The sequence below is a fragment of the Heterodontus francisci genome, chromosome 22, assembly GCF_036365525.1.
Source record: "Heterodontus francisci isolate sHetFra1 chromosome 22, sHetFra1.hap1, whole genome shotgun sequence".
NCBI lineage: Eukaryota > Metazoa > Chordata > Chondrichthyes > Heterodontiformes > Heterodontidae > Heterodontus > Heterodontus francisci.
The window spans coordinates 38,320,435-38,331,212 of record NC_090392.1 but is presented as its reverse complement, the minus strand read 5'-3'; the positions used below and the strand labels follow the sequence as shown (position 1 = coordinate 38,331,212).

Genomic DNA, 10,778 nt, shown 5'->3' with positions numbered 1-10,778 from the left:
GTGGTGATCACGTGTATCTAACACGCAAAAGGTCCCCAGTTCGAAACTGGGCAGAAACATTTTCGAAACAAACCCAAACGTCTGACCACGAAAGATGCAATCATTGACATTCCCCATTAACACAACACAATTTCTCAAAGTCCTATTTCTCTTGCACATTGTGTGCACAATGCCTTGCAATCGCTCCTCTTTCTAGCCCTGATGCTGCAGAAAGTTCCTCAAAACCTAGCACTTGCACTTCATTTGGCTCAGATTAGAATAGAAACCTGCAACACTAGCTTGCTGAGTAACAGCTGATCTAAGTCTCATTTCAGACGAGGCAAAACCACATCAGCAATTCACTTTGGCCAGCTCCACATTCGTTGAGACAGGGGCACGCCACAATATTTTGACCCGCACTGTCCAATTACTCGCTGCTAGCAGCAAGAGGGGTCTGCTGCCTCAATCAACAGGTTACTGGCCATCTCAGGGAGGTAAAATAGCACAACCCGGGCCAAATCTCCCCAGAAACCAAGCACAGGCTCAGCAAAACGTAGGCACATGATATCCGGGCCACTAAACCTCCGAGCAGCTCGAACAGAACACCCAAGTGACTGAAACTTTCTTTGAGTTGCAATGGTGAATCTCCGGTGGAAACAAGTTTGGGGAAAATGCTCCTCCTGAACATTTCTTTTTGGGTAGAAGGGGCAAAAATCCTTTTCAATTTAACCACTGCTGCGGCTGATTCTTGGTGTCTTAAGCACCTTGAAAACGCAGCTCTTAACATGCAGCCACAATTATGACAAGGGGTAAAGGTTCATGACACGCAGAGGGGAAAAAGTTATTTAAGTTATGACAGTCGCTCACAGACTTATTAGCGTTTTGTTCAGTCAGTAACAGAGACATACCTGGGTTTATTGATGCAGATTAACATAACTATTCAGCGTCACGCAGAGCTCGAAGAGTACTTTGCCTCCCTTAAAGACGGACACAGCTGATTCTGTAACTGAAGCTAAGGAAACAGGCAGATGTGCCAAATTATCACTTTGTATTGTTCTTCATTCGGCGAGTAACAGGAAAACTAACAAGGTGGCGTTGAAAATGAGATGCACTGCGGCTCCGCTCAATATCAACCCGCTCCTTCATATTGAACTGAGGAAGAATATACATGAATAAAAGCAAAATACTGTGGATGCTGGAAATCTGAAATAAAAACAAGAAATTCTGGAAATACTCAGCAGGTCTGGCAGCATCTGTGGAGAGAGAAGCAGAGTTAACATTTCGGCTCAGTGACCCTTCTTCAGAACTGGCAAATATTAGAAAAGTCAAAGGTTAGAAGCAAGTAAAGCGGGGGTGGAGCAAGAGATAACAAAGGAGAAGGTGCAGATTGGGCAAGGCCACAGAATAGCTGACCAGAAGGTCATGGAGCAAAGGCAAACAATATGTTAATGGTGTGTTGAAAGACAAAGCATTAGTACAGATAGGACTGTTAACGGACTGAAAATTGAACAGCAGCAAGTACAAACATGAAAACAAAACAGTGGGTAAGTAAACTGAACAAACTAAGATGAAATAAAATAAACATACAAAAAAATTTTAAAAATGTAAAAAAGAAAAATAACAAAAAGTGAAAGTAAAATGGGGGGCCCGTCATGATCTGAAATTATTGAACTCAATTTTCAGTCCGGCACGCTCTCGTGTGCAATGGTTAGCACCGCAGCCTCACAGCTCCAGCGACCCGGTTTCAATTCTGGGCACTGCCTGTGTGGTGTTTGCAAGTTCTCCCTGTGTCTGCGTGGGATTCCTCCAGGTGCTCCGGTTTCCTCCCACATGCCAAAGACTTGCTGGTTGATAGGTTAATTGGCCATTCCCAATTGCCCCTAGTAAAGGTAGGTGGTAGGGAAATATAGGGAAGGTGGGGATGTGGTCGGAATATGGAATTCGTGTAGGATTAGTATAAATGGGTGGTCGATGGTCGGCACAGACTCGGTGGGCCGAAGGGCCTGTTTCAGTGCTGCATCACGAAACTAAACTAATCGGTCAACGAGATGCTGTTTTTCGAGCTTGCGTTGTTGTTCACTGGAACACTGCAGCAAGCCCAGGATAGAGATGTAAGCATGAGAGCAGCGGGGAGCCTTGAAATGGCAAGCAACCAGAAGCTCAGGGTCCTGCTTGCGGACTGAGCGGACGTGTTCCGCAAAGCGATCACCCAGTCTGCGTTTGGTCTCCCCAATAAACATGAATATACATTAATTGGATTTAGGCGCCAGTATGTTGCAAAACGAGAAGAAAGAAAGGCACAAATGGCATTAACACTGACTTTACAAATGATTCACTGAAAAATTCTTTCATTTGCTGGAAAAGATGAATATTGTGCATCTGAAAATAGGCACCATGGGATTGTGTTGCATACTGACCTGTTTTCCTGTATTTGCCTGTCATCTATACAATTCAATTTGTGTTGGATATCGCTGAGAATCTCATTTCAAGATGCGGGCACAGATATTAATATAATCCTACTGAAAGCTTAATCCTGGAACAAATCCTGTGTGACGTGGATTGCAACGTTTAGAGGGCTGTGCAGCTAAGGTGAGGAAGACGGGAATGATGTGGTTGATGATTGCATGGAATGCATTGCAAACTTGGGTTACGTTGCTTGATTTCATTCTACACCTTGAAATTCAGAAGCAAGTGAGGCACCAGGTGGAAACCAACAGCTGTCTCTGTGGAAGCGGGGACATGGCTTCCTAATCTAACCATTTGAACTCTGAAAACATTCTGCTGGATCTGAACTGCCCTGTATACCAAGGCCAATTTGTATACTTTATAAAGTGGAATGCCCAGAACTATGCAGAGTACTCCAGGTGGGGTCTAACCAGGACATTATATAGCTGTAGCGAAGCTTCGCCCCCATTATTTAACTGCCTCTGTTACGCATTCTACTGCTCGGGTAATCACATTGTATGTTGCAAATCAGCAAAATAAGGACGCATTTGATAAAAATAAAGAGTTTAAAAGCACAAATATGTGTCAGTGCAATCAGTAAATAATGAGAAATGAAATCCAGAACTTTGCAAGAATCCCAAGTGGATGTCTTGGAGTGGTTGGGGAAGGGAATCTTTGTCAATGATGGCACACTGTGCATTGACACTGCAGCAGCTGCTCCACCTCTTACAAACTTAGTTTCTGAAGTGAGAGTTGACAAAAAAGGGAATTGGATAATTGCATGAAAGGAGAGGCAAACAAAAGCAGAGCGAAGGAAGTGGGCCCAACTGGCAAGTCTTTGAAAAAACTGGCAATGGTACGATGGCCTGAATGGCCTGGCAATGTGTTGTGCACTGCTGAGCGTCCATTGCTGGGTCAATACCTCTGCAGGCTTGCAAAATGTCACAGTGGAATTGCATTTCAATGAAACAAGCACCACAAATAGATCATGACTTCCTCAGCCCTGTAACCGTGCTGAGTTTCTGTAGTGTAGTGGTGATCACGTTTGTCTAACACGCAAAAGGTCCCCAGTTCGAAACTGGGCATTAACATTTCGAAACAAACCCAAACGTCTGACCACGAAAGATGCAATCATTGACATTCCCCATTAACACAACACAATTTCTCAAAGTCCTATTTCTCTTGCACATTGTGTGCACAATGCCTTGCAATCGCTCCTCTTTCTAGTCCTGATGCTGCAGAAAGTTCCTCAAAACCTAGCACTTGCACTTCATTTGGCTCAGATTAGAATCGAAACCTGCAACACTAGCTTGCTGAGTAACAGCTGATCTTAGTCTCGTTTCAGACGAGGCAAGACCACATCAGCAATTCACTTTCGCCAGCTCCACATTCGTTGAGACAGGGGCACGCCGCAATATTTTGACCCGCACTGTCCAATTACTCGCTGCTAGCAGCAAGAGGGGTCTGCTGCCTCAATCAACAGGTTACTGGCCATCTCAGGGAGGTAAAATAGCACAACCCGGGCCAAATCTCCCCAGAAACCAAGCACAGGCTCAGCAAAACGTAGGCACATGATATCCGGGCCACTAAACCTCCGAGCAGCTCGAACAGAACACCCAAGTGACTGAAACTTTCTTTGAGTTGCAATGGTGAATCTCCGGTGGAAACAAGTTTGGGGAAAATGCTCCTCCTGAACATTTCTTTTTGGGTAAAAGGGGCAAAAATCCTTTTCAATTTAACCACTGCTGCGGCAGATTCTTGGTGTCTTAAGCACCTTGAAAACGCAGCTCTTAACATGCAGCCGCAATTATGACAAGGGGTAAAGGTTCATGACACGCAGAGGGGAAAAAGTTATTTAAGTTATGACAGTCGCTCACAGACTTATTAGCGTTTTGTTCAGTCAGTAACAGAGACATACCTGGGTTTATTGATGCAGATTAACATAACTATTCAGCGTCACGCAGAGCTCGAAGAGTACTTTGCCTCCCTTAAAGACGGACACAGCTGATTCTGTAACTGAAGCTAAGGAAACAGGCAGACGTGCCAAATTATCACTTTGTATTGTTCTTCATTCGGCGAGTAACAGGAAAACTAACAAGGTGGCGTTGAAAATGAGATGCACTGCGGCTCCGCTCAATATCAACCCGCTCCTTCATATTGAACTGAGGAAGAATATACATGAATAAAAGCAAAATACTGTGGATGCTGGAAATCTGAAATAAAAACAAGAAATTCTGGAAATACTCAGCAGGTCTGGCAGCATCTGTGGAGAGAGAAGCAGAGTTAACATTTCGGCTCAGTGACCCTTCTTCAGAACTGGCAAATATTAGAAAAGTCAAAGGTTAGAAGCAAGTAAAGCGGGGGTGGAGCAAGAGATAACAAAGGAGAAGGTGCAGATTGGGCAAGGCCACAGAATAGCTGACCAGAAGGTCATGGAGCAAAGGCAAACAATATGTTAATGGTGTGTTGAAAGACAAAGCATTAGTACAGATAGGACTGTTAACGGACTGAAAATTGAACAGCAGCAAGTACAAACATGAAAACAAAACAGTGGGTAAGTAAACTGAACAAACTAAGATGAAATAAAATAAACATACAAAAAAATGTAAAAAATGTAAAAAAGAAAAATAACAAAAAGTGAAAGTAAAATGGGGGGCCCGTCATGATCTGAAATTATTGAACTCAATGTTCAGTCCGGCACGCTCTCGTGTGCAATGGTTAGCACCGCAGCCTCACAGCTCCAGCGACCCGGTTTCAATTCTGGGCACTGCCTGTGTGGTGTTTGCAAGTTCTCCCTGTGTCTGCGTGGGATTCCTCCGGGTGCTCCGGTTTCCTCCCACATGCCAAAGACTTGCTGGTTGATAGGTTAATTGGCCATTCCCAATTGCCCCTAGTGAAGGTAGGTGGGAGGGAAATATAGGGAAGGTGGGGATGTGGTAGGAATATGGAATTCGTGTAGGATTAGTATAAATGGGTGGTCGATGGTCGGCACAGACTCGGTGGGCCGAAGGGCCTGTTTCAGTGCTGCATCACGAAACTAAACTAATCGGTCAACGAGATGCTGTTTTTCGAGCTTGCGTTGTTGTTCACTGGAACACTGCAGCAAGCCCAGGATAGAGATGTGAGCATGAGAGCAGCGGGGAGTCTTGAAATGGCAAGCAACCAGAAGCTCAGGGTCCTGCTTGCGGACTGAGCGGACGTGTTCCGCAAAGCGATCACCCAGTCTGCGTTTGGTCTCCCCAATAAACATGAATATACATTAATTGGATTTAGGCGCCAGTATGTTGCAAAACGAGAAGAAAGAAAGGCACAAATGGCATTAACACTGACTTTACAAATGATTCACTGAAAAATTCTTTCATTTGCTGGAAAAGATGAATATTGTGCATCTGAAAATAGGCACCATGGGATTGTGTTGCATACTGACCTGTTTTCCTGTATTTGCCTGTCATCTATACAATTCAATTTGTGTTGGATATCGCTGAGAATCTCATTTCAAGATGCGGGCACAGATATTAATATAATCCTACTGAAAGTTTAATCCTGGAACAAATCCTGTGTGACGTGGATTGCAACGTTTAGAGGGCTGTGCAGCTAAGGTGAGGAAGACGGGAATGATGTGGTTGATGATTGCATGGAATGCATTGCAAACTTGGGTTACGTTGCTTGATTTCATTCTACACCTTGAAATTCAGAAGCAAGTGAGGCACCAGGTGGAAACCAACAGCTGTCTCTGTGGAAGCGGGGACATGGCTTCCTAATCTAACCATTTGAACTCTGAAAACATTCTGCTGGATCTGAACTGCCCTGTATACCAAGGCCAATTTGTATACTTTATAAAGTGGAATGCCCAGAACTATGCAGAGTACTCCAGGTGGGGTCGAACCAGGACATTATATAGCTGTAGCGAAGCTTCGCCCCCATTATTTAACTGCCTCTGTTACGCATTCTACTGCTCGGGTAATCACATTGTATGTTGCAAATCAGCAAAATAAGGACGCATTTGATAAAAATAAAGAGTTTAAAAGCACAAATATATGTCAGTGCAATCAGTAAATAATGAGAAATGAAATCCAGAACTTGGCAAGAATCCCAAGTGGATGTCTTGGAGTGGTTGGGGAAGGGAATCTTGTCAATGATGGCACACTGTGCATTGACACTGCAGCAGCTGCTGCACCTCTTCCAAACTTAGTTTCTTAAGTGAGAGTTTACAAAAAAGGGAATTGGATAATTGCATGAAAGGAGAGGCAAACAAAAGCAGAGCGAAGGAAGTGGGCCCAACTGGCAAGTCTTTGAAAAAAGTGGCAATGGTACGATGGCCTGAATGGCCTGGCAATGTGTTGTGCACTGCTGAGCGTCCATTGCTGGGTCAATACCTCTGCAGCCTTGCAAAATGTCACAGTGGAATTGCATTTCAATGAAACAAGCACCACAAATAGATCATGACTGTATAGTTTACCAATACTTGCAGCTTCCTCAGCCCTGCAACCGTGCTGAGTTTCTGTAGTGTAGTGGTGATCACGTTTGTCTAACACGCAAAAGGTCCTCAGTTCGAAACTGGGCAGAAACATTTTCGAAACAAAGCCAAACGTCTGACCACGAAAGATGCAATCATTGACATTCCCCATTCACCCAACACAATTTCTCAAAGTCCTATTTCTCTTGCACATTGTGTGCACAATGCCTTGCAATCGCTCCTCTTTCTAGTCCTGATGCTGCAGAAAGTTCCTCAAAACCTAGCACTTGCACTTCATTTGGCTCAGATTAGAATAGAAACCTGCAACACTAGCTTGCTGAGTAACAGCTGATCTAAGTCTCATTTCAGACGAGGCAAAACCACATCAGCAATTCACTTTCGCCAGCTCCACATTCGTTGAGACAGGGGCACGCCGCAATATTTTGACCCGCACTGTCCAATTACTCACTGCTAGCAGCAAGAGGGGTCTGCTGCCTCAATCAACAGGTTACTGGCCATCTCAGGGAGGTAAAATAGCACAACCCGGGCCAAATCTCCCCAGAAACCAAGCACAGGCTCAGCAAAACGTAGGCACATGATATCCGGGCCACTAAACCTCCGGTCAGCTCGAACAGAACACCCAAGTGACTGAAACTTTCTTTGAGTTGCAATGATGAATCTCCGGTGGAAACAAGTTTGGGGAAAATGCTCCTCCTGAACATTTCTTTTTGGGTAAAAGGGGCAAAAATCCTTTTCAATTTAACCACTGCTGCGGCAGATTCTTGGTGTCTTAAGCACCTTGACAACGCAGCTCTGAACATGCAGCCGCAATTATGACAAGGGGTAAAGGTTCATGACACGCAGAGGGGAAAAAGTTATTTAAGTTATGACATTCGCTCACAGACTTATTAGCATTTTGTTCAGTCAGTAACAGAGACATACCTGCGTTTATTGATGCAGATTAACATAACTATTCAGCGTCACGCAGAGCTCGAAGAGCACTTTGCCTCCCTTAAAGACGGACACAGCTGATTCTGTAACTGAAGCTAAGGAAACAGGCAGACGTGCCAAATTATCACTTTGTATTGTTCTTCATTCGGCGAGTAACAGGAAAACTAACAAGGTGGCGTTGAAAATGAGATGCACTGCGGCTCCGCTCAATATCAACCCGCTCCTTCATATTGAACTGAGGAAGAATATACATGAATAAAAGCAAAATACTGTGGATGCTGGAAATCTGAAATAAAAACAAGAAATTCTGGAAATACTCAGCAGGTCTGGCAGCATCTGTGGAGAGAGAAGCAGAGTTAACATTTCGGCTCAGTGACCCTTCTTCAGAACTGGCAAATATTAGAAAAGTCAAAGGTTAGAAGCAAGTAAAGTGGGGGTGGAGCAAGAGATAACAAAGGAGAAGGTGCAGATTGGGCAAGGCCACAGAATAGCTGACCAGAAGGTCATGGAGCAAAGGCAAACAATATGTTAATGGTGTGTTGAAAGACAAAGCATTCGTACAGATAGGACTGTTAATGGACTGAAAATTGAACAGCAGCAAGTACAAACATGAAAACAAAACAGTGGGTAAGTAAACTGAACAAACTAAGATGAAATAAAATAAACATACAAAAAAATGTAAAAAATGTAAAAAAGAAAAATAACAAAAAGTGAAAGTAAAATGGGGGGCCCGTCATGATCTGAAATTATTGATCTCAATGTTCAGTCCGGCACGCTCTCGTGTGCAATGGTTAGCACCGCAGCCTCACAGCTCCAGCGACCCGGTTTCAATTCTGGGCACTGCCTGTGTGGTGTTTGCAAGTTCTCCCTGTGTCTGCGTGGGATTCCTCCGGGTGATCCGGTTTCCTCCCACATGCCAAAGACTTGCTGGTTGATAGGTTAATTGGCCATTCCCAATTGCCCCTAGTAAAGGTAGGTGGGAGGGAAATATAGGGAAGGTGGGGATGTGGTCGGAATATGGAATTCGTGTAGGATTAGTATAAATGGGTGGTCGATGGTCGGCACAGACTCGGTGGGCCGAAGGGCCTGTTTCAGTGCTGCATCACGAAACTAAACTAATCGGTCAATGAGATGCTGTTTTTCGAGCTTGCGTTGTTGTTCACTGGAACACTGCAGCAAGCCCAGGATAGAGATGTAAGCATGAGAGCAGCGGGGAGTCTTGAAATGGCAAGCAACCAGAAGCTCAGGGTCCTGCTTGCGGACTGAGCGGACGTGTTCCGCAAAGCGATCACCCAGTCTGCGTTTGGTCTCCCCAATAAACATGAATATACATTAATTGGATTTAGGCGCCAGTATGTTGCAAAACGAGAAGAAAGAAAGGCACAAATGGCATTAACACTGACTTTACAAATGATTCACTGAAAAATTCTTTCATTTGCTGGAAAAGATGAATATTGTGCATCTGAAAATAGGCACCATGGGATTGTGTTGCATACTGACCTGTTTTCCTGTATTTGCCTGTCATCTATACAATTCAATTTGTGTTGGATATCGCTGAGAATCTCATTTCAAGATGCGGGCACAGATATTAATATAATCCTACTGAAAGTTTAATCCTGGAACAAATCCTGTGTGACGTGGATTGCAACGTTTAGAGGGCTGTGCAGCTAAGGTGAGGAAGACGGGAATGATGTGGTTGATGATTGCATGGAATGCATTGCAAACTTGGGTTACGTTGCTTGATTTCATTCTACACCTTGAAATTCAGAAGCAAGTGAGGCACCAGGTGGAAACCAACAGCTGTCTCTGTGGAAGCGGGGACATGGCTTCCTAATCTAACCATTTGAACTCTGAAAACATTCTGCTGGATCTGAACTGCCCTGTATACCAAGGCCAATTTGTATACTTTATAAAGTGGAATGCCCAGAACTATGCAGAGTACTCCAGGTGGGGTCGAACCAGGACATTATATAGCTGTAGCGAAGCTTCGCCCCCATTATTTAACTGCCTCTGTTACGCATTCTACTGCTCGGGTAATCACATTGTATGTTGCAAATCAGCAAAATAAGGACGCATTTGATAAAAATAAAGAGTTTAAAAGCACAAATATGTGTCAGTGCAATCAGTAAATAATGAGAAATGAAATCCAGAACTTGGCAAGAATCCCAAGTGGATGTCTTGGAGTGGTTGGGGAAGGGAATCTTGTCAATGATGGCACACTGTGCATTGACACTGCAGCAGCTGCTGCACCTCTTCCAAACTTAGTTTCTTAAGTGAGAGTTTACAAAAAAGGGAATTGGATAATTGCATGAAAGGAGAGGCAAACAAAAGCAGAGCGAAGGAAGTGGGCCCAACTGGCAAGTCTTTGAAAAAAGTGGCAATGGTACGATGGCCTGAATGGCCTGGCAATGTGTTGTGCACTGCTGAGCGTCCATTGCTGGGTCAATACCTCTGCAGCCTTGCAAAATGTCACAGTGGAATTGCATTTCAATGAAACAAGCACCACAAATAGATCATGACTGTATAGTTTAACAATACTTGCAGCTTCCTCAGCCCTGCAACCGTGCTGAGTTTCTGTAGTGTAGTGGTGATCACGTTTGTCTAACACGCAAAAGGTCCCCAGTTCGAAACTAGGCAGAAACATTTTCGAAACAAAGCCAAACGTCTGACCACGAAAGATGCAATCATTGACATTCCCCATTCACACAACACAATTTCTCAAAGTCCTATTTCTCTTGCACATTGTGTGCACAATGCCTTGCAATCGCTCCTCTTTCTAGTCCTGATGCTGCAGAAAGTTCCTCAAAACCTAGCACTTGCACTTCATTTGGCTCAGATTAGAATAGAAACCTGCAACACTAGCTTGCTGAGTAACAGCTGATCTAAGTCTCATTTCAGACGAGGCAAAACCACATCAGCAATTCACTTTCGCCAGCTCCACATTCGT

General features: G+C 44.1%; 3 non-coding genes across 3 annotated transcripts; all 3 read left to right on the top strand.

The window, feature by feature from the left end:
• Positions 1 to 3,442: 3,442 nt before the first annotated feature.
• On the top strand, positions 3,443 to 3,515 carry trnav-aac (transfer RNA valine (anticodon AAC)). The gene has a single exon. It is a non-coding gene; the product is annotated as a tRNA-Val (tRNA).
• Positions 3,516 to 6,921: 3,406 nt separating this feature from the next.
• Positions 6,922 to 6,994, top strand: trnav-aac (transfer RNA valine (anticodon AAC)). The gene has a single exon. It is a non-coding gene; the product is annotated as a tRNA-Val (tRNA).
• A 3,407-nt stretch (positions 6,995 to 10,401) lies between these two features.
• trnav-aac (transfer RNA valine (anticodon AAC)) lies at positions 10,402 to 10,474 on the top strand. Its single transcript has one exon. It is a non-coding gene; the product is annotated as a tRNA-Val (tRNA).
• Positions 10,475 to 10,778: the final 304 nt, after the last annotated feature.